At 66.6% G+C, this 24,087-nt stretch overlaps 9 non-coding genes across 9 annotated transcripts; all 9 read right to left on the bottom strand.

The window, feature by feature from the left end:
- Window positions 1-2,118: 2,118 nt before the first annotated feature.
- LOC139703898 (5S ribosomal RNA) lies at window positions 2,119-2,237 on the bottom strand. Its single transcript, XR_011705976.1, has one exon. It is a non-coding gene; the product is annotated as a 5S ribosomal RNA (ribosomal RNA).
- A 2,403-nt stretch (window positions 2,238-4,640) lies between these two features.
- LOC139703880 (5S ribosomal RNA) lies at window positions 4,641-4,759 on the bottom strand. The gene has a single exon (XR_011705958.1). It is a non-coding gene; the product is annotated as a 5S ribosomal RNA (ribosomal RNA).
- Window positions 4,760-7,174: 2,415 nt separating this feature from the next.
- LOC139703881 (5S ribosomal RNA) lies at window positions 7,175-7,293 on the bottom strand. Its single transcript, XR_011705959.1, has one exon. It is a non-coding gene; the product is annotated as a 5S ribosomal RNA (ribosomal RNA).
- A 2,397-nt stretch (window positions 7,294-9,690) lies between these two features.
- Window positions 9,691-9,809, bottom strand: LOC139703899 (5S ribosomal RNA). The gene has a single exon (XR_011705977.1). It is a non-coding gene; the product is annotated as a 5S ribosomal RNA (ribosomal RNA).
- Window positions 9,810-12,218: 2,409 nt separating this feature from the next.
- On the bottom strand, window positions 12,219-12,337 carry LOC139703900 (5S ribosomal RNA). Its single transcript, XR_011705978.1, has one exon. It is a non-coding gene; the product is annotated as a 5S ribosomal RNA (ribosomal RNA).
- Window positions 12,338-14,744: 2,407 nt separating this feature from the next.
- On the bottom strand, window positions 14,745-14,863 carry LOC139703902 (5S ribosomal RNA). The gene has a single exon (XR_011705980.1). It is a non-coding gene; the product is annotated as a 5S ribosomal RNA (ribosomal RNA).
- Window positions 14,864-17,276: 2,413 nt separating this feature from the next.
- On the bottom strand, window positions 17,277-17,395 carry LOC139703845 (5S ribosomal RNA). The gene has a single exon (XR_011705924.1). It is a non-coding gene; the product is annotated as a 5S ribosomal RNA (ribosomal RNA).
- Window positions 17,396-19,804: 2,409 nt separating this feature from the next.
- On the bottom strand, window positions 19,805-19,923 carry LOC139703858 (5S ribosomal RNA). Its single transcript, XR_011705937.1, has one exon. It is a non-coding gene; the product is annotated as a 5S ribosomal RNA (ribosomal RNA).
- A 2,401-nt stretch (window positions 19,924-22,324) lies between these two features.
- LOC139703903 (5S ribosomal RNA) lies at window positions 22,325-22,443 on the bottom strand. Its single transcript, XR_011705981.1, has one exon. It is a non-coding gene; the product is annotated as a 5S ribosomal RNA (ribosomal RNA).
- Window positions 22,444-24,087: the final 1,644 nt, after the last annotated feature.

Raw genomic sequence — 24,087 nt, forward strand, 5'->3', positions numbered from 1 at the left:
AGCGCCCGCAGGGATCGCCCCGCCCCGCCCCGGCCTGGCGTGGCCTGGCGTGGCCTGGCCTCCTCCGCCGCTCCTCGCCAAGGCCCAGGCCTCCCGCGACCCCAACCCCCCCACGGACCCCCGGCCCCCCACCGCCACGCCCACCCCGCCTTTCGCCAGGCGGAGAAGCCCAGAAGCCCTGGCCGTTTCAGTGTCCCGCGCGCGCGAACCTAGCCTAGCCTAGCCCGGAGCCCAGAGAGCCAGGGGCGGAGAGGCAGGCGGGCACCCCCCTCGGACACCCCAGGGACCCTGACACAGGCCCAGCGCCCCAGGCGGAAATGCAGTCCGACTGGGCAATGGCCAGCCGCCGGCCACACACGTCCCCTGAGCGTGCCTGGCGAGTGGAGCCACGCACAGGGAGGGCAGGAGGGAGGAACACACTCAGGGACTCAGGGAAAACCGGGCAGAGGGTGGCCGGGGGCAGCGGCCCGCTGGCTCCCAGTCAGTCAGTCGCCCGGCCAGGCTCAGAAGTGCGCCGCTGGGGTCGTGCCTCGCCCTGAGTTTCGGGCCCACTCTGCAAAGCCACCGCAGTCACCCCCTTCGGACCCAATGCCAAGGTCGGAGGGCTCTGCGCCTTGTTGGTACCAGTCAACGACCAGCACGTGCACAGTACCGCCCTGAGGAAGGGCATAGACCCCTCTGTCCAGTGTCCAGGAAAGGACCGCCTGTGGAAGAAGCACCCTGATTCAAACCCCTGTGGGAGCTTAGTCGGCGGCCTCACCAGACGGAAAGCCCCCTCCCCTGCAAGCATTGCAGGGGGGAGAGGGGGGAGGGAGGGGAGCGGTGGTTGCGTTGCGGGGACACGCGCCCACCGGGTCGTCAGGCCCTGCGTCTTGTCCTGTCCTCTGCAGGTGGACCGGTGACCGCGACCAAGGGGCCTCTGCTTCCCTGTCCCCACCGGCCGGGCTTCAACTCCTCTTGGCACCTGGTCCTCCATGGCAACCCCCTGGCCCCGAACCGCTTGCCTGCTCTGAAGGCTGCTTCCTCCTCTTTCAGGAGCGCCTGCCCTCTTTTGCCATCTGCTCTCTTGCTTGGCTCTCAGCGCAGACTCCTAAGACCCTGTGGCCTCCTCGGCCCTCTCTCAGCCTCTGCTGAGCACACACCCTGAAGTCCTGCGCGCACTTCAAGGGTGATGTGTGAATCCACTCTTACATCCATGGGAAGTTAGATGGGAGATGAGAGAACCTGTGACTGCCCAGTCTCCAGGCTACCATGGACCTGGTGACTTGCAGCCCAGAGTGAGTTGGCTGGGGTTGGGTGGGGGGTAGAGGGGTGAGTGTGTGTCTCTGTGTGTGTGTGTGTGTGTTTGTGTGTGTGTGTGTGTGTGTGTGTGTGTGTGTGAGAGAGAGAGAGAGAGAGAGAGAGAGAGAGAGAGAGGAGAGTCAAGGCCAGAGAGGGATTGAGTGGGAGATGGAGACAGGGATGCCTCCTCACAGGCCAAGAGAGGCACAAGAGAGAAGGAGAGATGGATGAACAGGGACCCACAGAGACATCTGCTGCTCCGATGAGAGTGAAAGGGAGAGACAGGCAGAGAGAGAGATAGACTCAGGGGGACCCTCACGGAGGAAGGCGGTGGGGAAGGAGGTAGAGACACAGGAGGGACCTTGCGGAGGTGGTGCAAAGAGAGAAGGACCCAGGCAGAGACGCTCGATGGACTCTCCCACTCCCAGGATGTGGGTGTCAAGGTTCTGCTTGTGTGGCAGGAACGGGTGAGGGAGCGGGCCCCGCGGGTGGGCCCCGTGTTCTGGGGAAGGCGGGTGTCGCCCCCCCACACACCCCATCCTCCAGGCCGAGGGGTGGGGGGGTCGGTCTGGGTGCACATGGAGGGTCGTGGCCTGGACCTGGCTCGGCTCAGCGGGGTCTCATGGAGTGAGTGTCCTAGCGTCCCTGGGGAGAGCCAGGCCTGTGGGCCTTGTTGCAGGCGCTGGGCGCTGGTCGTCGGGAGGCCAGCCGCAGGCCTGAAGGGACAGCGACCGGCAGCCCAGGGCTGCGCCTGCGCCCTGGCCCGAGGGCCCGGGGGTCACGGCCTGTCTCTCGGGGCCACGCAAGTTAAAAGTGTGTGTGGGAAGGGGGCGCAAAAGCCTACAGCACCCGGTATTCCCAGGCGGTCTCCCATCCAAGTACTAACCAGGCCCGACCCTGCTTAGCTTCCGAGATCAGACGAGATCGGGCGCGTTCAGGGTGGTATGGCCGTAGACGGGGAGGGCCGCCCGGGGGCGCCTCAAGAGCCTGCTCCGGGTTCCACCCTTCAGTCCAGGGGACGGGAGGGGGGTGGAGGGGGGAAATCGGAGGGGGTGGTCGCAGGGGGCCTCCCTCGCCCGCCCCACAACAGCGCAGCCCAACCCAACTCAACTCAAGGCTGGGGGCTCTCACGCTCCGCTCCGACCTGACTCCACCGGGCAGCGGCCCAGGGGTCCTGGGAGACTGGGACTGGCTGAGTCCCGCCTCCAACACCGCCCCTCTCCACCTGACTCCACCTACCGCGAGCCCCACCAAGCGCCCGCAGGGATCGCCCCGCCCCGCCCCGGCCTGGCGTGGCCTGGCGTGGCCTGGCCTCCTCCGCCGCTCCTCGCCAAGGCCCAGGCCTCCCGCGACCCCAACCCCCCCACGGACCCCCGGCCCCCCACCGCCACGCCCACCCCGCCTTTCGCCAGGCGGAGAAGCCCAGAAGCCCTGGCCGTTTCAGTGTCCCGCGCGCGCGAACCTAGCCTAGCCTAGCCCGGAGCCCAGAGAGCCAGGGGCGGAGAGGCAGGCGGGCACCCCCCTCGGACACCCCAGGGACCCTGACACAGGCCCAGCGCCCCAGGCGGAAATGCAGTCCGACTGGGCAATGGCCAGCCGCCGGCCACACACGTCCCCTGAGCGTGCCTGGCGAGTGGAGCCACGCACAGGGAGGGCAGGAGGGAGGAACACACTCAGGGACTCAGGGAAAACCGGGCAGAGGGTGGCCGGGGGCAGCGGCCCGCTGGCTCCCAGTCAGTCAGTCGCCCGGCCAGGCTCAGAAGTGCGCCGCTGGGGTCGTGCCTCGCCCTGAGTTTCGGGCCCACTCTGCAAAGCCACCGCAGTCACCCCCTTCGGACCCAATGCCAAGGTCGGAGGGCTCTGCGCCTTGTTGGTACCAGTCAACGACCAGCACGTGCACAGCACCGCCCTGAGGAAGGGCATAGACCCCTCTGTCCAGTGTCCAGGAAAGGACCGCCTGTGGAAGAAGCACCCTGATTCAAACCCCTGTGGGAGCTTAGTCGGCGGCCTCACCAGACGGAAAGCCCCCTCCCCTGCAAGCATTGCAGGGGGGAGAGGGGGGAGGGAGGGGAGCGGTGGTTGCGTTGCGGGGACACGCGCCCACCGGGTCGTCAGGCCCTGCGTCTTGTCCTGTCCTCTGCAGGTGGACCGGTGACCGCGACCAAGGGGCCTCTGCTTCCCTGTCCCCACCGGCCGGGCTTCAACTCCTCTTGGCACCTGGTCCTCCATGGCAACCCCCTGGCCCCGAACCGCTTGCCTGCTCTGAAGGCTGCTTCCTCCTCTTTCAGGAGCGCCTGCCCTCTTTTGCCATCTGCTCTCTTGCTTGGCTCTCAGCGCAGACTCCTAAGACCCTGTGGCCTCCTCGGCCCTCTCTCAGCCTCTGCTGAGCACACACCCTGAAGTCCTGCGCGCACTTCAAGGGTGATGTGTGAATCCACTCTTACATCCATGGGAAGTTAGATGGGAGATGAGAGAACCTGTGACTGCCCAGTCTCCAGGCTACCATGGACCTGGTGACTTGCAGCCCAGAGTGAGTTGGCTGGGGTTGGGTGGGGGGTAGAGGGGTGAGTGTGTGTCTCTGTGTGTGTGTGTGTGTTTGTGTGTGTGTGTGTGTGTGAGAGAGAGAGAGAGAGAGAGAGAGAGAGAGAGAGAGAGAGGAGAGTCAAGGCCAGAGAGGGATTGAGTGGGAGATGGAGACAGGGATGCCTCCTCACAGGCCAAGAGAGGCACAAGAGAGAAGGAGAGATGGATGAACAGGGACCCACAGAGACATCTGCTGCTCCGATGAGAGTGAAAGGGAGAGACAGGCAGAGAGAGAGATAGACTCAGGGGGACCCTCACGGAGGAAGGCGGTGGGGAAGGAGGTAGAGACACAGGAGGGACCTTGCGGAGGTGGTGCAAAGAGAGAAGGACCCAGGCAGAGACGCTCGATGGACTCTCCCACTCCCAGGATGTGGGTGTCAAGGTTCTGCTTGTGTGGCAGGAACGGGTGAGGGAGCGGGCCCCGCGGGTGGGCCCCGTGTTCTGGGGAAGGCGGGTGTCGCCCCCCCACACACCCCATCCTCCAGGCCGAGGGGTGGGGGGGTCGGTCTGGGTGCACATGGAGGGTCGTGGCCTGGACCTGGCTCGGCTCAGCGGGGTCTCATGGAGTGAGTGTCCTAGCGTCCCTGGGGAGAGCCAGGCCTGTGGGCCTTGTTGCAGGCGCTGGGCGCTGGTCGTCGGGAGGCCAGCCGCAGGCCTGAAGGGACAGCGACCGGCAGCCCAGGGCTGCGCCTGCGCCCTGGCCCGAGGGCCCGGGGGTCACGGCCTGTCTCTCGGGGCCACGCAAGTTAAAAGTGTGTGTGGGAAGGGGGCGCAAAAGCCTACAGCACCCGGTATTCCCAGGCGGTCTCCCATCCAAGTACTAACCAGGCCCGACCCTGCTTAGCTTCCGAGATCAGACGAGATCGGGCGCGTTCAGGGTGGTATGGCCGTAGGCGGGGAGGGCCGCCCGGGGGCGCCTCAAGAGCCTGCTCCGGGTTCCACCCTTCAGTCCAGGGGACGGGAGGGGGGTGGAGGGGGGAAATCGGAGGGGGTGGTCGCAGGGGGCCTCCCTCGCCCGCCCCACAACAGCGCAGCCCAACCCAACTCAACTCAAGGCTGGGGGCTCTCACGCTCCGCTCCGACCTGACTCCACCGGGCAGCGGCCCAGGGGTCCTGGGAGACTGGGACTGGCTGAGTCCCGCCTCCAACACCGCCCCTCTCCACCTGACTCCACCTACCGCGAGCCCCACCAAGCGCCCGCAGGGATCGCCCCGCCCCGCCCCGGCCTGGCGTGGCCTGGCGTGGCCTGGCCTCCTCCGCCGCTCCTCGCCAAGGCCCAGGCCTCCCGCGACCCCAACCCCCCCACGGACCCCCGGCCCCCCACCGCCACGCCCACCCCGCCTTTCGCCAGGCGGAGAAGCCCAGAAGCCCTGGCCGTTTCAGTGTCCCGCGCGCGCGAACCTAGCCTAGCCTAGCCCGGAGCCCAGAGAGCCAGGGGCGGAGAGGCAGGCGGGCACCCCCCTCGGACACCCCAGGGACCCTGACACAGGCCCAGCGCCCCAGGCGGAAATGCAGTCCGACTGGGCAATGGCCAGCCGCCGGCCACACACGTCCCCTGAGCGTGCCTGGCGAGTGGAGCCACGCACAGGGAGGGCAGGAGGGAGGAACACACTCAGGGACTCAGGGAAAACCGGGCAGAGGGTGGCCGGGGGCAGCGGCCCGCTGGCTCCCAGTCAGTCAGTCGCCCGGCCAGGCTCAGAAGTGCGCCGCTGGGGTCGTGCCTCGCCCTGAGTTTCGGGCCCACTCTGCAAAGCCACCGCAGTCACCCCCTTCGGACCCAATGCCAAGGTCGGAGGGCTCTGCGCCTTGTTGGTACCAGTCAACGACCAGCACGTGCACAGCACCGCCCTGAGGAAGGGCATAGACCCCTCTGTCCAGTGTCCAGGAAAGGACCGCCTGTGGAAGAAGCACCCTGATTCAAACCCCTGTGGGAGCTTAGTCGGCGGCCTCACCAGACGGAAAGCCCCCTCCCCTGCAAGCATTGCAGGGGGGAGAGGGGGGAGGGAGGGGAGCGGTGGTTGCGTTGCGGGGACACGCGCCCACCGGGTCGTCAGGCCCTGCGTCTTGTCCTGTCCTCTGCAGGTGGACCGGTGACCGCGACCAAGGGGCCTCTGCTTCCCTGTCCCCACCGGCCGGGCTTCAACTCCTCTTGGCACCTGGTCCTCCATGGCCACCCCCTGGCCCCGAACCGCTTGCCTGCTCTGAAGGCTGCTTCCTCCTCTTTCAGGAGCGCCTGCCCTCTTTTGCCATCTGCTCTCTTGCTTGGCTCTCAGCGCAGACTCCTAAGACCCTGTGGCCTCCTCGGCCCTCTCTCAGCCTCTGCTGAGCACACACCCTGAAGTCCTGCGCGCACTTCAAGGGTGATGTGTGAATCCACTCTTACATCCATGGGAAGTTAGATGGGAGATGAGAGAACCTGTGACTGCCCAGTCTCCAGGCTACCATGGACCTGGTGACTTGCAGCCCAGAGTGAGTTGGCTGGGGTTGGGTGGGGGGTAGAGGGGTGAGTGTGTGTCTCTGTGTGTGTGTGTGTGTGTTTGTGTGTGTGTGTGTGTGTGTGTGTGTGTGTGTGAGAGAGAGAGAGAGAGAGAGAGAGAGAGAGAGAGAGGAGAGTCAAGGCCAGAGAGGGATTGAGTGGGAGATGGAGACAGGGATGCCTCCTCACAGGCCAAGAGAGGCACAAGAGAGAAGGAGAGATGGATGAACAGGGACCCACAGAGACATCTGCTGCTCCGATGAGAGTGAAAGGGAGAGACAGGCAGAGAGAGAGATAGACTCAGGGGGACCCTCACGGAGGAAGGCGGTGGGGAAGGAGGTAGAGACACAGGAGGGACCTTGCGGAGGTGGTGCAAAGAGAGAAGGACCCAGGCAGAGACGCTCGATGGACTCTCCCACTCCCAGGATGTGGGTGTCAAGGTTCTGCTTGTGTGGCAGGAACGGGTGAGGGAGCGGGCCCCGCGGGTGGGCCCCGTGTTCTGGGGAAGGCGGGTGTCGCCCCCCCACACACCCCATCCTCCAGGCCGAGGGGTGGGGGGGTCGGTCTGGGTGCACATGGAGGGTCGTGGCCTGGACCTGGCTCGGCTCAGCGGGGTCTCATGGAGTGAGTGTCCTAGCGTCCCTGGGGAGAGCCAGGCCTGTGGGCCTTGTTGCAGGCGCTGGGCGCTGGTCGTCGGGAGGCCAGCCGCAGGCCTGAAGGGACAGCGACCGGCAGCCCAGGGCTGCGCCTGCGCCCTGGCCCGAGGGCCCGGGGGTCACGGCCTGTCTCTCGGGGCCACGCAAGTTAAAAGTGTGTGTGGGAAGGGGGCGCAAAAGCCTACAGCACCCGGTATTCCCAGGCGGTCTCCCATCCAAGTACTAACCAGGCCCGACCCTGCTTAGCTTCCGAGATCAGACGAGATCGGGCGCGTTCAGGGTGGTATGGCCGTAGGCGGGGAGGGCCGCCCGGGGGCGCCTCAAGAGCCTGCTCCGGGTTCCACCCTTCAGTCCAGGGGACGGGAGGGGGGTGGAGGGGGGAAATCGGAGGGGGTGGTCGCAGGGGGCCTCCCTCGCCCGCCCCACAACAGCGCAGCCCAACCCAACTCAACTCAAGGCTGGGGGCTCTCACGCTCCGCTCCGACCTGACTCCACCGGGCAGCGGCCCAGGGGTCCTGGGAGACTGGGACTGGCTGAGTCCCGCCTCCAACACCGCCCCTCTCCACCTGACTCCACCTACCGCGAGCCCCACCAAGCGCCCGCAGGGATCGCCCCGCCCCGCCCCGGCCTGGCGTGGCCTGGCGTGGCCTGGCCTCCTCCGCCGCTCCTCGCCAAGGCCCAGGCCTCCCGCGACCCCAACCCCCCCACGGACCCCCGGCCCCCCACCGCCACGCCCACCCCGCCTTTCGCCAGGCGGAGAAGCCCAGAAGCCCTGGCCGTTTCAGTGTCCCGCGCGCGCGAACCTAGCCTAGCCTAGCCCGGAGCCCAGAGAGCCAGGGGCGGAGAGGCAGGCGGGCACCCCCCTCGGACACCCCAGGGACCCTGACACAGGCCCAGCGCCCCAGGCGGAAATGCAGTCCGACTGGGCAATGGCCAGCCGCCGGCCACACACGTCCCCTGAGCGTGCCTGGCGAGTGGAGCCACGCACAGGGAGGGCAGGAGGGAGGAACACACTCAGGGACTCAGGGAAAACCGGGCAGAGGGTGGCCGGGGGCAGCGGCCCGCTGGCTCCCAGTCAGTCAGTCGCCCGGCCAGGCTCAGAAGTGCGCCGCTGGGGTCGTGCCTCGCCCTGAGTTTCGGGCCCACTCTGCAAAGCCACCGCAGTCACCCCCTTCGGACCCAATGCCAAGGTCGGAGGGCTCTGCGCCTTGTTGGTACCAGTCAACGACCAGCACGTGCACAGCACCGCCCTGAGGAAGGGCATAGACCCCTCTGTCCAGTGTCCAGGAAAGGACCGCCTGTGGAAGAAGCACCCTGATTCAAACCCCTGTGGGAGCTTAGTCGGCGGCCTCACCAGACGGAAAGCCCCCTCCCCTGCAAGCATTGCAGGGGGGAGAGGGGGGAGGGAGGGGAGCGGTGGTTGCGTTGCGGGGACACGCGCCCACCGGGTCGTCAGGCCCTGCGTCTTGTCCTGTCCTCTGCAGGTGGACCGGTGACCGCGACCAAGGGGCCTCTGCTTCCCTGTCCCCACCGGCCGGGCTTCAACTCCTCTTGGCACCTGGTCCTCCATGGCAACCCCCTGGCCCCGAACCGCTTGCCTGCTCTGAAGGCTGCTTCCTCCTCTTTCAGGAGCGCCTGCCCTCTTTTGCCATCTGCTCTCTTGCTTGGCTCTCAGCGCAGACTCCTAAGACCCTGTGGCCTCCTCGGCCCTCTCTCAGCCTCTGCTGAGCACACACCCTGAAGTCCTGCGCGCACTTCAAGGGTGATGTGTGAATCCACTCTTACATCCATGGGAAGTTAGATGGGAGATGAGAGAACCTGTGACTGCCCAGTCTCCAGGCTACCATGGACCTGGTGACTTGCAGCCCAGAGTGAGTTGGCTGGGGTTGGGTGGGGGGTAGAGGGGTGAGTGTGTGTCTCTGTGTGTGTGTGTGTGTTTGTGTGTGTGTGTGTGTGTGTGTGAGAGAGAGAGAGAGAGAGAGAGAGAGAGAGGAGAGTCAAGGCCAGAGAGGGATTGAGTGGGAGATGGAGACAGGGATGCCTCCTCACAGGCCAAGAGAGGCACAAGAGAGAAGGAGAGATGGATGAACAGGGACCCACAGAGACATCTGCTGCTCCGATGAGAGTGAAAGGGAGAGACAGGCAGAGAGAGAGATAGACTCAGGGGGACCCTCACGGAGGAAGGCGGTGGGGAAGGAGGTAGAGACACAGGAGGGACCTTGCGGAGGTGGTGCAAAGAGAGAAGGACCCAGGCAGAGACGCTCGATGGACTCTCCCACTCCCAGGATGTGGGTGTCAAGGTTCTGCTTGTGTGGCAGGAACGGGTGAGGGAGCGGGCCCCGCGGGTGGGCCCCGTGTTCTGGGGAAGGCGGGTGTCGCCCCCCCACACACCCCATCCTCCAGGCCGAGGGGTGGGGGGGTCGGTCTGGGTGCACATGGAGGGTCGTGGCCTGGACCTGGCTCGGCTCAGCGGGGTCTCATGGAGTGAGTGTCCTAGCGTCCCTGGGGAGAGCCAGGCCTGTGGGCCTTGTTGCAGGCGCTGGGCGCTGGTCGTCGGGAGGCCAGCCGCAGGCCTGAAGGGACAGCGACCGGCAGCCCAGGGCTGCGCCTGCGCCCTGGCCCGAGGGCCCGGGGGTCACGGCCTGTCTCTCGGGGCCACGCAAGTTAAAAGTGTGTGTGGGAAGGGGGCGCAAAAGCCTACAGCACCCGGTATTCCCAGGCGGTCTCCCATCCAAGTACTAACCAGGCCCGACCCTGCTTAGCTTCCGAGATCAGACGAGATCGGGCGCGTTCAGGGTGGTATGGCCGTAGACGGGGAGGGCCGCCCGGGGGCGCCTCAAGAGCCTGCTCCGGGTTCCACCCTTCAGTCCAGGGGACGGGAGGGGGGTGGAGGGGGGAAATCGGAGGGGGTGGTCGCAGGGGGCCTCCCTCGCCCGCCCCACAACAGCGCAGCCCAACCCAACTCAACTCAAGGCTGGGGGCTCTCACGCTCCGCTCCGACCTGACTCCACCGGGCAGCGGCCCAGGGGTCCTGGGAGACTGGGACTGGCTGAGTCCCGCCTCCAACACCGCCCCTCTCCACCTGACTCCACCTACCGCGAGCCCCACCAAGCGCCCGCAGGGATCGCCCCGCCCCGCCCCGGCCTGGCGTGGCCTGGCGTGGCCTGGCCTCCTCCGCCGCTCCTCGCCAAGGCCCAGGCCTCCCGCGACCCCAACCCCCCCACGGACCCCCGGCCCCCCACCGCCACGCCCACCCCGCCTTTCGCCAGGCGGAGAAGCCCAGAAGCCCTGGCCGTTTCAGTGTCCCGCGCGCGCGAACCTAGCCTAGCCTAGCCCGGAGCCCAGAGAGCCAGGGGCGGAGAGGCAGGCGGGCACCCCCCTCGGACACCCCAGGGACCCTGACACAGGCCCAGCGCCCCAGGCGGAAATGCAGTCCGACTGGGCAATGGCCAGCCGCCGGCCACACACGTCCCCTGAGCGTGCCTGGCGAGTGGAGCCACGCACAGGGAGGGCAGGAGGGAGGAACACACTCAGGGACTCAGGGAAAACCGGGCAGAGGGTGGCCGGGGGCAGCGGCCCGCTGGCTCCCAGTCAGTCAGTCGCCCGGCCAGGCTCAGAAGTGCGCCGCTGGGGTCGTGCCTCGCCCTGAGTTTCGGGCCCACTCTGCAAAGCCACCGCAGTCACCCCCTTCGGACCCAATGCCAAGGTCGGAGGGCTCTGCGCCTTGTTGGTACCAGTCAACGACCAGCACGTGCACAGCACCGCCCTGAGGAAGGGCATAGACCCCTCTGTCCAGTGTCCAGGAAAGGACCGCCTGTGGAAGAAGCACCCTGATTCAAACCCCTGTGGGAGCTTAGTCGGCGGCCTCACCAGACGGAAAGCCCCCTCCCCTGCAAGCATTGCAGGGGGGAGAGGGGGGAGGGAGGGGAGCGGTGGTTGCGTTGCGGGGACACGCGCCCACCGGGTCGTCAGGCCCTGCGTCTTGTCCTGTCCTCTGCAGGTGGACCGGTGACCGCGACCAAGGGGCCTCTGCTTCCCTGTCCCCACCGGCCGGGCTTCAACTCCTCTTGGCACCTGGTCCTCCATGGCAACCCCCTGGCCCCGAACCGCTTGCCTGCTCTGAAGGCTGCTTCCTCCTCTTTCAGGAGCGCCTGCCCTCTTTTGCCATCTGCTCTCTTGCTTGGCTCTCAGCGCAGACTCCTAAGACCCTGTGGCCTCCTCGGCCCTCTCTCAGCCTCTGCTGAGCACACACCCTGAAGTCCTGCGCGCACTTCAAGGGTGATGTGTGAATCCACTCTTACATCCATGGGAAGTTAGATGGGAGATGAGAGAACCTGTGACTGCCCAGTCTCCAGGCTACCATGGACCTGGTGACTTGCAGCCCAGAGTGAGTTGGCTGGGGTTGGGTGGGGGGTAGAGGGGTGAGTGTGTGTCTCTGTGTGTGTGTGTGTGTTTGTGTGTGTGTGTGTGTGTGTGTGTGTGAGAGAGAGAGAGAGAGAGAGAGAGAGAGAGAGAGAGAGGAGAGTCAAGGCCAGAGAGGGATTGAGTGGGAGATGGAGACAGGGATGCCTCCTCACAGGCCAAGAGAGGCACAAGAGAGAAGGAGAGATGGATGAACAGGGACCCACAGAGACATCTGCTGCTCCGATGATAGTGAAAGGGAGAGACAGGCAGAGAGAGAGATAGACTCAGGGGGACCCTCACGGAGGAAGGCGGTGGGGAAGGAGGTAGAGACACAGGAGGGACCTTGCGGAGGTGGTGCAAAGAGAGAAGGACCCAGGCAGAGACGCTCGATGGACTCTCCCACTCCCAGGATGTGGGTGTCAAGGTTCTGCTTGTGTGGCAGGAACGGGTGAGGGAGCGGGCCCCGCGGGTGGGCCCCGTGTTCTGGGGAAGGCGGGTGTCGCCCCCCCACACACCCCATCCTCCAGGCCGAGGGGTGGGGGGGTCGGTCTGGGTGCACATGGAGGGTCGTGGCCTGGACCTGGCTCGGCTCAGCGGGGTCTCATGGAGTGAGTGTCCTAGCGTCCCTGGGGAGAGCCAGGCCTGTGGGCCTTGTTGCAGGCGCTGGGCGCTGGTCGTCGGGAGGCCAGCCGCAGGCCTGAAGGGACAGCGACCGGCAGCCCAGGGCTGCGCCTGCGCCCTGGCCCGAGGGCCCGGGGGTCACGGCCTGTCTCTCGGGGCCACGCAAGTTAAAAGTGTGTGTGGGAAGGGGGCGCAAAAGCCTACAGCACCCGGTATTCCCAGGCGGTCTCCCATCCAAGTACTAACCAGGCCCGACCCTGCTTAGCTTCCGAGATCAGACGAGATCGGGCGCGTTCAGGGTGGTATGGCCGTAGACGGGGAGGGCCGCCCGGGGGCGCCTCAAGAGCCTGCTCCGGGTTCCACCCTTCAGTCCAGGGGACGGGAGGGGGGTGGAGGGGGGAAATCGGAGGGGGTGGTCGCAGGGGGCCTCCCTCGCCCGCCCCACAACAGCGCAGCCCAACCCAACTCAACTCAAGGCTGGGGGCTCTCACGCTCCGCTCCGACCTGACTCCACCGGGCAGCGGCCCAGGGGTCCTGGGAGACTGGGACTGGCTGAGTCCCGCCTCCAACACCGCCCCTCTCCACCTGGCTCCACCTACCGCGAGCCCCACCAAGCGCCCGCAGGGATCGCACCGCCCCGCCCCGGCCTGGCGTGGCCAGGCGTGGCCTGGCCTCCACCGCCGCTCCTCGCCAAGGCCCAGGCCTCCCGCGACCCCAACCCCCCCACGGACCCCCGGCCCCCCACCGCCACGCCCACCCCGCCTTTCGCCAGGCGGAGAAGCCCAGAAGCCCTGGCCGTTTCAGTGTCCCGCGCGCGCGAACCTAGCCTAGCCTAGCCCGGAGCCCAGAGAGCCAGGGGCGGAGAGGCAGGCGGGCACCCCCCTCGGACACCCCAGGGACCCTGACACAGGCCCAGCGCCCCAGGCGGAAATGCAGTCCGACTGGGCAATGGCCAGCCGCCGGCCACACACGTCCCCTGAGCGTGCCTGGCGAGTGGAGCCACGCACAGGGAGGGCAGGAGGGAGGAACACACTCAGGGACTCAGGGAAAACCGGGCAGAGGGTGGCCGGGGGCAGCGGCCCGCTGGCTCCCAGTCAGTCAGTCGCCCGGCCAGGCTCAGAAGTGCGCCGCTGGGGTCGTGCCTCGCCCTGAGTTTCGGGCCCACTCTGCAAAGCCACCGCAGTCACCCCCTTCGGACCCAATGCCAAGGTCGGAGGGCTCTGCGCCTTGTTGGTACCAGTCAAGGACCAGCACGTGCACAGCACCGCCCTGAGGAAGGGCATAGACCCCTCTGTCCAGTGTCCAGGAAAGGACCGCCTGTGGAAGAAGCACCCTGATTCAAACCCCTGTGGGAGCTTAGTCGGCGGCCTCACCAGACGGAAAGCCCCCTCCCCTGCAAGCATTGCAGGGGGGAGAGGGGGGAGGGAGGGGAGCGGTGGTTGCGTTGCGGGGACACGCGCCCACCGGGTCGTCAGGCCCTGCGTCTTGTCCTGTCCTCTGCAGGTGGACCGGTGACCGCGACCAAGGGGCCTCTGCTTCCCTGTCCCCACCGGCCGGGCTTCAACTCCTCTTGGCACCTGGTCCTCCATGGCAACCCCCTGGCCCCGAACCGCTTGCCTGCTCTGAAGGCTGCTTCCTCCTCTTTCAGGAGCGCCTGCCCTCTTTTGCCATCTGCTCTCTTGCTTGGCTCTCAGCGCAGACTCCTAAGACCCTGTGGCCTCCTCGGCCCTCTCTCAGCCTCTGCTGAGCACACACCCTGAAGTCCTGCGCGCACTTCAAGGGTGATGTGTGAATCCACTCTTACATCCATGGGAAGTTAGATGGGAGATGAGAGAACCTGTGACTGCCCAGTCTCCAGGCTACCATGGACCTGGTGACTTGCAGCCCAGAGTGAGTTGGCTGGGGTTGGGTGGGGGGTAGAGGGGTGAGTGTGTGTCTCTGTGTGTGTGTGTGTGTTTGTGTGTGTGTGTGTGTGTGTGTGTGTGAGAGAGAGAGAGAGAGAGAGAGAGAGAGAGAGAGAGGAGAGTCAAGGCCAGAGAGGGATTGAGTGGGAGATGGAGACAGGGATGCCTCCTCACAGGCCAAGAGAGGCACAAGAGAGAAGGAGAGATGGATGAACAGGGACCCACAGAGACATCTGCTGCTCCGATGAGAGTGAAAGGGAGAGACAGGCAGAGAGAGAGATAGACTCAGGGGGACCCTCACGGAGGAAGGCGGTGGGGAAGGAGGTAGAGACACAGGAGGGACCTTGCGGAGGTGGTGCAAAGAGAGAAGGACCCAGGCAGAGACGCTCGATGGACTCTCCCACTCCCAGGATGTGGGTGTCAAGGTTCTGCTTGTGTGGCAGGAACGGGTGAGGGAGCGGGCCCCGCGGGTGGGCCCCGTGTTCTGGGGAAGGCGGGTGTCGCCCCCCCACACACCCCATCCTCCAGGCCGAGGGGTGGGGGGGTCGGTCTGGGTGCACATGGAGGGTCGTGGCCTGGACCTGGCTCGGCTCAGCGGGGTCTCATGGAGTGAGTGTCCTAGCGTCCCTGGGGAGAGCCAGGCCTGTGGGCCTTGTTGCAGGCGCTGGGCGCTGGTCGTCGGGAGGCCAGCCGCAGGCCTGAAGGGACAGCGACCGGCAGCCCAGGGCTGCGCCTGCGCCCTGGCCCGAGGGCCCGGGGGTCACGGCCTGTCTCTCGGGGCCACGCAAGTTAAAAGTGTGTGTGGGAAGGGGGCGCAAAAGCCTACAGCACCCGGTATTCCCAGGCGGTCTCCCATCCAAGTACTAACCAGGCCCGACCCTGCTTAGCTTCCGAGATCAGACGAGATCGGGCGCGTTCAGGGTGGTATGGCCGTAGACGGGGAGGGCCGCCCGGGGGCGCCTCAAGAGCCTGCTCCGGGTTCCACCCTTCAGTCCAGGGGACGGGAGGGGGGTGGAGGGGGGAAATCGGAGGGGGTGGTCGCAGGGGGCCTCCCTCGCCCGCCCCACAACAGCGCAGCCCAACCCAACTCAACTCAAGGCTGGGGGCTCTCACGCTCCGCTCCGACCTGACTCCACCGGGCAGCGGCCCAGGGGTCCTGGGAGACTGGGACTGGCTGAGTCCCGCCTCCAACACCGCCCCTCTCCACCTGGCTCCACCTACCGCGAGCCCCACCAAGCGCCCGCAGGGATCGCACCGCCCCGCCCCGGCCTGGCGTGGCCTGGCGTGGCCTGGCCTCCACCGCCGCTCCTCGCCAAGGCCCAGGCCTCCCGCGACCCCAACCCCCCCACGGACCCCCGGCCCCCCACCGCCACGCCCACCCCGCCTTTCGCCAGGCGGAGAAGCCCAGAAGCCCTGGCCGTTTCAGTGTCCCGCGCGCGCGAACCTAGCCTAGCCTAGCCCGGAGCCCAGAGAGCCAGGGGCGGAGAGGCAGGCGGGCACCCCCCTCGGACACCCCAGGGACCCTGACACAGGCCCAGCGCCCCAGGCGGAAATGCAGTCCGACTGGGCAATGGCCAGCCGCCGGCCACACACGTCCCCTGAGCGTGCCTGGCGAGTGGAGCCACGCACAGGGAGGGCAGGAGGGAGGAACACACTCAGGGACTCAGGGAAAACCGGGCAGAGGGTGGCCGGGGGCAGCGGCCCGCTGGCTCCCAGTCAGTCAGTCGCCCGGCCAGGCTCAGAAGTGCGCCGCTGGGGTCGTGCCTCGCCCTGAGTTTCGGGCCCACTCTGCAAAGCCACCGCAGTCACCCCCTTCGGACCCAATGCCAAGGTCGGAGGGCTCTGCGCCTTGTTGGTACCAGTCAACGACCAGCACGTGCACAGCACCGCCCTGAGGAAGGGCATAGACCCCTCTGTCCAGTGTCCAGGAAAGGACCGCCTGTGGAAGAAGCACCCTGATTCAAACCCCTGTGGGAGCTTAGTCGGCGGCCTCACCAGACGGAAAGCCCCCTCCCCTGCAAGCATTGCAGGGGGGAGAGGGGGGAGGGAGGGGAGCGGTGGTTGCGTTGCGGGGACACGCGCCCACCGGGTCGTCAGGCCCTGCGTCTTGTCCTGTCCTCTGCAGGTGGACCGGTGACCGCGACCAAGGGGCCTCTGCTTCCCTGTCCCCACCGGCCGGGCTTCAACTCCTCTTGGCACCTGGTCCTCCATGGCAACCCCCTGGCCCCGAACCGCTTGCCTGCTCTGAAGGCTGCTTCCTCCTCTTTCAGGAGCGCCTGCCCTCTTTTGCCATCTGCTCTCTTGCTTGGCTCTCAGCGCAGACTCCTAAGACCCTGTGGCCTCCTCGGCCCTCTCTCAGCCTCTGCTGAGCACACACCCTGAAGTCCTGCGCGCACTTCAAGGGTGATGTGTGAATCCACTCTTACATCCATGGGAAGTTAGATGGGAGATGAGAGAACCTGTGACTGCCCAGTCTCCAGGCTACCATGGACCTGGTGACTTGCAGCCCAGAGTGAGTTGGCTGGGGTTGGGTGGGGGGTAGAGGGGTGAGTGTGTGTCTCTGTGTGTGTGTGTGTGTTTGTGTGTGTGTGTGTGTGTGTGTGTGTGTGAGAGAGAGAGAGAGAGAGAGAGAGAGAGAGAGAGAGAGAGGAGAGTCAAGGCCAGAGAGGGATTGAGTGGGAGATGGAGACAGGGATGCCTCCTCACAGGCCAAGAGAGGCACAAGAGAGAAGGAGAGATGGATGAACAGGGACCCACAGAGACATCTGCTGCTCCGATGATAGTGAAAGGGAGAGACAGGCAGAGAGAGAGATAGACTCAGGGGGACCCTCACGGAGGAAGGCGGTGGGGAAGGAGGTAGAGACACAGGAGGGACCTTGCGGAGGTGGTGCAAAGAGAGAAGGACCCAGGCAGAGACGCTCGATGGACTCTCCCACTCCCAGGATGTGGGTGTCAAGGTTCTGCTTGTGTGGCAGGAACGGGTGAGGGAGCGGGCCCCGCGGGTGGGCCCCGTGTTCTGGGGAAGGCGGGTGTCGCCCCCCCACACACCCCATCCTCCAGGCCGAGGGGTGGGGGGGTCGGTCTGGGTGCACATGGAGGGTCGTGGCCTGGACCTGGCTCGGCTCAGCGGGGTCTCATGGAGTGAGTGTCCTAGCGTCCCTGGGGAGAGCCAGGCCTGTGGGCCTTGTTGCAGGCGCTGGGCGCTGGTCGTCGGGAGGCCAGCCGCAGGCCTGAAGGGACAGCGACCGGCAGCCCAGGGCTGCGCCTGCGCCCTGGCCCGAGGGCCCGGGGGTCACGGCCTGTCTCTCGGGGCCACGCAAGTTAAAAGTGTGTGTGGGAAGGGGGCGCAAAAGCCTACAGCACCCGGTATTCCCAGGCGGTCTCCCATCCAAGTACTAACCAGGCCCGACCCTGCTTAGCTTCCGAGATCAGACGAGATCGGGCGCGTTCAGGGTGGTATGGCCATAGACGGGGAGGGCCGCCCGGGGGCGCCTCAAGAGCCTGCTCTGGGTTCCACCCTTCAGTCCAGGGGACGGGAGGGGGGTGGAGGGGGGAAATCGGAGGGGGTGGTCGCAGGGGGCCTCCCTCGCCCGCCCCACAACAGCACAGCCCAACCCAACTCAACTCAAGGCTGGGGGCTCTCACGCTCCGCTCCGACCTGACTCCACCGGGCAGCGGCCCAGGGGTCCTGGGAGACTGGGACTGGCTGAGTCCTGCCTCCAACACCGCCCCTCTCCACCTGGCTCCACCTACCGCGAGCCCCACCAAGCGCCCGCAGGGATCGCACCGCCCCGCCCCGGCCTGGCGTGGCCTGGCGTGGCCTGGCCTCCACCGCCGCTCCTCGCCAAGGCCCAGGCCTCCCGCGACCCCAACCCCCCCACGGACCCCCGGCCCCCCACCGCCACGCCCACCCCGCCTTTCGCCAGGCGGAGAAGCCCAGAAGCCCTGGCCGTTTCAGTGTCCCGCGCGCGCGAACCTAGCCTAGCCTAGCCCGGAGCCCAGAGAGCCAGGGGCGGAGAGGCAGGCGGGCACCCCCCTCGGACACCCCAGGGACCCTGACACAGGCCCAGCGCCCCAGGCGGAAATGCAGTCCGACTGGGCAATGGCCAGCCGCCGGCCACACACGTCCCCTGAGCGTGCCTGGCGAGTGGAGCCACGCACAGGGAGGGCAGGAGGGAGGAACACACTCAGGGACTCAGGGAAAACCGGGCAGAGGGTGGCCGGGGGCAGCGGCCCGCTGGCTCCCAGTCAGTCAGTCGCCCGGCCAGGCTCAGAAGTGCGCCGCTGGGGTCGTGCCTCGCCCTGAGTTTCGGGCCCACTCTGCAAAGCCACCGCAGTCACCCCCTTCGGACCCAATGCCAAGGTCGGAGGGCTCTGCGCCTTGTTGGTACCAGTCAACGACCAGCACGTGCACAGCACCGCCCTGAGGAAGGGCATAGACCCCTCTGTCCAGTGTCCAGGAAAGGACCGCCTGTGGAAGAAGCACCCTGATTCAAACCCCTGTGGGAGCTTAGTCGGCGGCCTCACCAGACGGAAAGCCCCCTCCCCTGCAAGCATTGCAGGGGGGAGAGGGGGGAGGGAGGGGAGCGGTGGTTGCGTTGCGGGGACACGCGCCCACCGGGTCGTCAGGCCCTGCGTCTTGTCCTGTCCTCTGCAGGTGGACCGGTGACCGCGACCAAGGGGCCTCTGCTTCCCTGTCCCCACCGGCCGGGCTTCAACTCCTCTTGGCACCTGGTCCTCCATGGCAACCCCCTGGCCCCGAACCGCTTGCCTGCTCTGAAGGCTGCTTCCTCCTCTTTCAGGAGCGCCTGCCCTCTTTTGCCATCTGCTCTCTTGCTTGGCTCTCAGCGCAGACTCCTAAGACCCTGTGGCCTCCTCGGCCCTCTCTCAGCCTCTGCTGAGCACACACCCTGAAGTCCTGCGCGCACTTCAAGGGTGATGTGTGAATCCACTCTTACATCCATGGGAAGTTAGATGGGAGATGAGAGAACCTGTGACTGCCCAGTCTCCAGGCTACCATGGACCTGGTGACTTGCAGCCCAGAGTGAGTTGGCTGGGGTTGGGTGGGGGGTAGAGGGGTGAGTGTGTGTCTCTGTGTGTGTGTGTGTGTTTGTGTGTGTGTGTGTGTGTGTGTGAGAGAGAGAGAGAGAGAGAGAGAGAGAGAGAGAGAGAGAGAGGAGAGTCAAGGCCAGAGAGGGATTGAGTGGGAGATGGAGACAGGGATGCCTCCTCACAGGCCAAGAGAGGCACAAGAGAGAAGGAGAGATGGATGAACAGGGACCCACAGAGACATCTGCTGCTCCGATGAGAGTGAAAGGGAGAGACAGGCAGAGAGAGAGATAGACTCAGGGGGACCCTCACGGAGGAAGGCGGTGGGGAAGGAGGTAGAGACACAGGAGGGACCTTGCGGAGGTGGTGCAAAGAGAGAAGGACCCAGGCAGAGACGCTCGATGGACTCTCCCACTCCCAGGATCTGGGTGTCAAGGTTCTGCTTGTGTGGCAGGAACGGGTGAGGGAGCGGGCCCCGCGGGTGGGCCCCGTGTTCTGGGGAAGGCGGGTGTCGCCCCCCCACACACCCCATCCTCCAGGCCGAGGGGTGGGGGGGTCGGTCTGGGTGCACATGGAGGGTCGTGGCCTGGACCTGGCTCGGCTCAGCGGGGTCTCATGGAGTGAGTGTCCTAGCGTCCCTGGGGAGAGCCAGGCCTGTGGGCCTTGTTGCAGGCGCTGGGCGCTGGTCGTCGGGAGGCCAGCCGCAGGCCTGAAGGGACAGCGACCGGCAGCCCAGGGCTGCGCCTGCGCCCTGGCCCGAGGGCCCGGGGGTCACGGCCTGTCTCTCGGGGCCACACAAGTTAAAAGTGTGTGTGGGAAGGGGGCGCAAAAGCCTACAGCACCCGGTATTCCCAGGCGGTCTCCCATCCAAGTACTAACCAAGCCCGACCCTGCTTAGCTTCCGAGATCAGACGAGATCGGGCGCGTTCAGGGTGGTATGGCCGTAGACGGGGAGGGCCGCCCGGGGGCGCCTCAAGAGCCTGCTCCGGGTTCCACCATTCAGTCCAGGGGACGGGAGGGGGGTGGAGGGGGGAAATCGGAGGGGGTGGTCGCAGGGGGCCTCCCTCGCCCGCCCCACAACAGCGCAGCCCAACCCAACTCAACTCAAGGCTGGGGGCTCTCACGCTCCGCTCCGACCTGACTCCACCGGGCAGCGGCCCAGGGGTCCTGGGAGACTGGGACTGGCTGAGTCCCGCCTCCAACACCGCCCCTCTCCACCTGGCTCCACCTACCGCGAGCCCCACCAAGCGCCCGCAGGGATCGCACCGCCCCGCCCCGGCCTGGCGTGGCCTGGCGTGGCCTGGCCTCCACCGCCGCTCCTCGCCAAGGCCCAGGCCTCCCGCGACCCCAACCCCCCCACGGACCCCCGGCCCCTCACCGCCACGCCCACCCCGCCTTTCGCCAGGCGGAGAAGCCCAGAAGCCCTGGCCGTTTCAGTGTCCCGCGCGCGCGAACCTAGCCTAGCCTAGCCCGGAGCCCAGAGAGCCAGGGGCGGAGAGGCAGGCGGGCACCCCCCTCGGACACCCCAGGGACCCTGACACAGGCCCAGCGCCCCAGGCGGAAATGCAGTCCGACTGGGCAATGGCCAGCCGCCGGCCACACACGTCCCCTGAGCGTGCCTGGCGAGTGGAGCCACGCACAGGGAGGGCAGGAGGGAGGAACACACTCAGGGACTCAGGGAAAACCGGGCAGAGGGTGGCCGGGGGCAGCGGCCCGCTGGCTCCCAGTCAGTCAGTCGCCCGGCCAGGCTCAGAAGTGCGCCGCTGGGGTCGTGCCTCGCCCTGAGTTTCGGGCCCACTCTGCAAAGCCACCGCAGTCACCCCCTTCGGACCCAATGCCAAGGTCGGAGGGCTCTGCGCCTTGTTGGTACCAGTCAACGACCAGCACGTGCACAGCACCGCCCTGAGGAAGGGCATAGACCCCTCTGTCCAGTGTCCAGGAAAGGACCGCCTGTGGAAGAAGCACCCTGATTCAAACCCCTGTGGGAGCTTAGTCGGCGGCCTCACCAGACGGAAAGCCCCCTCCCCTGCAAGCATTGCAGGGGGGAGAGGGGGGAGGGAGGGGAGCGGTGGTTGCGTTGCGGGGACACGCGCCCACCGGGTCGTCAGGCCCTGCGTCTTGTCCTGTCCTCTGCAGGTGGACCGGTGACCGCGACCAAGGGGCCTCTGCTTCCCTGTCCCCACCGGCCGGGCTTCAACTCCTCTTGGCACCTGGTCCTCCATGGCAACCCCCTGGCCCCGAACCGCTTGCCTGCTCTGAAGGCTGCTTCCTCCTCTTTCAGGAGCGCCTGCCCTCTTTTGCCATCTGCTCTCTTGCTTGGCTCTCAGCGCAGACTCCTAAGACCCTGTGGCCTCCTCGGCCCTCTCTCAGCCTCTGCTGAGCACACACCCTGAAGTCCTGCGCGCACTTCAAGGGTGATGTGTGAATCCACTCTTACATCCATGGGAAGTTAGATGGGAGATGAGAGAACCTGTGACTGCCCAGTCTCCAGGCTACCATGGACCTGGTGACTTGCAGCCCAGAGTGAGTTGGCTGGGGTTGGGTGGGGGGTAGAGGGGTGAGTGTGTGTCTCTGTGTGTGTGTGTGTGTTTGTGTGTGTGTGTGTGTGTGAGAGAGAGAGAGAGAGAGAGAGAGAGAGAGAGAGAGAGGAGAGTCAAGGCCAGAGAGGGATTGAGTGGGAGATGGAGACAGGGATGCCTCCTCACAGGCCAAGAGAGGCACAAGAGAGAAGGAGAGATGGATGAACAGGGACCCACAGAGACATCTGCTGCTCCGATGAGAGTGAAAGGGAGAGACAGGCAGAGAGAGAGATAGACTCAGGGGGACCCTCACGGAGGAAGGCGGTGGGGAAGGAGGTAGAGACACAGGAGGGACCTTGCGGAGGTGGTGCAAAGAGAGAAGGACCCAGGCAGAGACGCTCGATGGACTCTCCCACTCCCAGGATCTGGGTGTCAAGGTTCTGCTTGTGTGGCAGGAACGGGTGAGGGAGCGGGCCCCGCGGGTGGGCCCCGTGTTCTGGGGAAGGCGGGTGTCGCCCCCCCACACACCCCATCCTCCAGGCCGAGGGGTGGGGGGGTCGGTCTGGGTGCACATGGAGGGTCGTGGCCTGGACCTGGCTCGGCTCAGCGGGGTCTCATGGAGTGAGTGTCCTAGCGTCCCTGGGGAGAGCCAGGCCTGTGGGCCTTGTTGCAGGCGCTGGGCGCTGGTCGTCGGGAGGCCAGCCGCAGGCCTGAAGGGACAGCGACCGGCAGCCCAGGGCTGCGCCTGCGCCCTGGCCCGAGGGCCCGGGGGTCACGGCCTGTCTCTCGGGGCCACGCAAGTTAAAAGTGTGTGTGGGAAGGGGGCGCAAAAGCCTACAGCACCCGGTATTCCCAGGCGGTCTCCCATCCAAGTACTAACCAGGCCCGACCCTGCTTAGCTTCCGAGATCAGACGAGATCGGGCGCGTTCAGGGTGGTATGGCCGTAGACGGGGAGGGCCGCCCGGGGGCGCCTCAAGAGCCTGCTCGGGGTTCCACCCTTCAGTCCAGGGGACGGGAGGGGGGTGGAGGGGGGAAATCGGAGGGGGTGGTCGCAGGGGGCCTCCCTCGCCCGCCCCACAACAGCGCAGCCCAACCCAACTCAACTCAAGGCTGGGGGCTCTCACGCTCCGCTCCGACCTGACTCCACCGGGCAGCGGCCCAGGGGTCCTGGGAGACTGGGACTGGCTGAGTCCCGCCTCCAACACCGCCCCTCTCCACCTGGCTCCACCTACCGCGAGCCCCACCAAGCGCCCGCAGGGATCGCCCCGCCCCGCCCCGGCCTGGCGTGGCCTGGCGTGGCCTGGCCTCCTCCGCCGCTCCTCGCCAAGGCCCAGGCCTCCCGCGACCCCAACCCCCCCACGGACCCCCGGCCCCCCACCGCCACGCCCACCCCGCCTTTCGCCAGGCGGAGAAGCCCAGAAGCCCTGGCCGTTTCAGTGTCCCGCGCGCGCGAACCTAGCCTAGCCTAGCCCGGAGCCCAGAGAGCCAGGGGCGGAGAGGCAGGCGGGCACCCCCCTCGGACACCCCAGGGACCCTGACACAGGCCCAGCGCCCCAGGCGGAAATGCAGTCCGACTGGGCAATGGCCAGCCGCCGGCCACACACGTCCCCTGAGCGTGCCTGGCGAGTGGAGCCACGCACAGGGAGGGCAGGAGGGAGGAACACACTCAGGGACTCAGGGAAAACCGGGCAGAGGGTGGCCGGGGGCAGCGGCCCGCTGGCTCCCAGTCAGTCAGTCGCCCGGCCAGGCTCAGAAGTGCGCCGCTGGGGTCGTGCCTCGCCCTGAGTTTCGGGCCCACTCTGCAAAGCCACCGCAGTCACCCCCTTCGGACCCAATGCCAAGGTCGGAGGGCTCTGCGCCTTGTTGGTACCAGTCAACGACCAGCACGTGCACAGCACCGCCCTGAGGAAGGGCATAGACCCCTCTGTCCAGTGTCCAGGAAAGGACCGCCTGTGGAAGAAGCACCCTGATTCAAACCCCTGTGGGAGCTTAGTCGGCGGCCTCACCAGACGGAAAGCCCCCTCCCCTGCAAGCATTGCAGGGGGGAGAGGGGGGAGGGAGGGGAGCGGTGGTTGCGTTGCGGGGACACGCGCCCACCGGGTCGTCAGGCCCTGCGTCTTGTCCTGTCCTCTGCAGGTGGACCGGTGACCGCGACCAAGGGGCCTCTGCTTCCCTGTCCCCACCGGCCGGGCTTCAACTCCTCTTGGCACCTGGTCCTCCATGGCAACCCCCTGGCCCCGAACCGCTTGCCTGCTCTGAAGGCTGCTTCCTCCTCTTTCAGGAGCGCCTGCCCTCTTTTGCCATCTGCTCTCTTGCTTGGCTCTCAGCGCAGACTCCTAAGACCCTGTGGCCTCCTCGGCCCTCTCTCAGCCTCTGCTGAGCACACACCCTGAAGTCCTGCACGCACTTCAAGGGTGATGTGTGAATCCACTCTTACATCCATGGGAAGTTAGATGGGAGATGAGAGAAGCTGTGACTGCCCAGTCTCCAGGCTACCATGGACCTGGTGACTTGCAGCCCAGAGTGAGTTGGCTGGGGTTGGGTGGGGGGTAGAGGGGTGAGTGTGTGTCTCTGTGTGTGTGTGTGTGTTTGT

Source organism: Marmota flaviventris, unplaced genomic scaffold, assembly GCF_047511675.1.
Source record: "Marmota flaviventris isolate mMarFla1 unplaced genomic scaffold, mMarFla1.hap1 Scaffold_132, whole genome shotgun sequence".
NCBI lineage: Eukaryota > Metazoa > Chordata > Mammalia > Rodentia > Sciuridae > Marmota > Marmota flaviventris.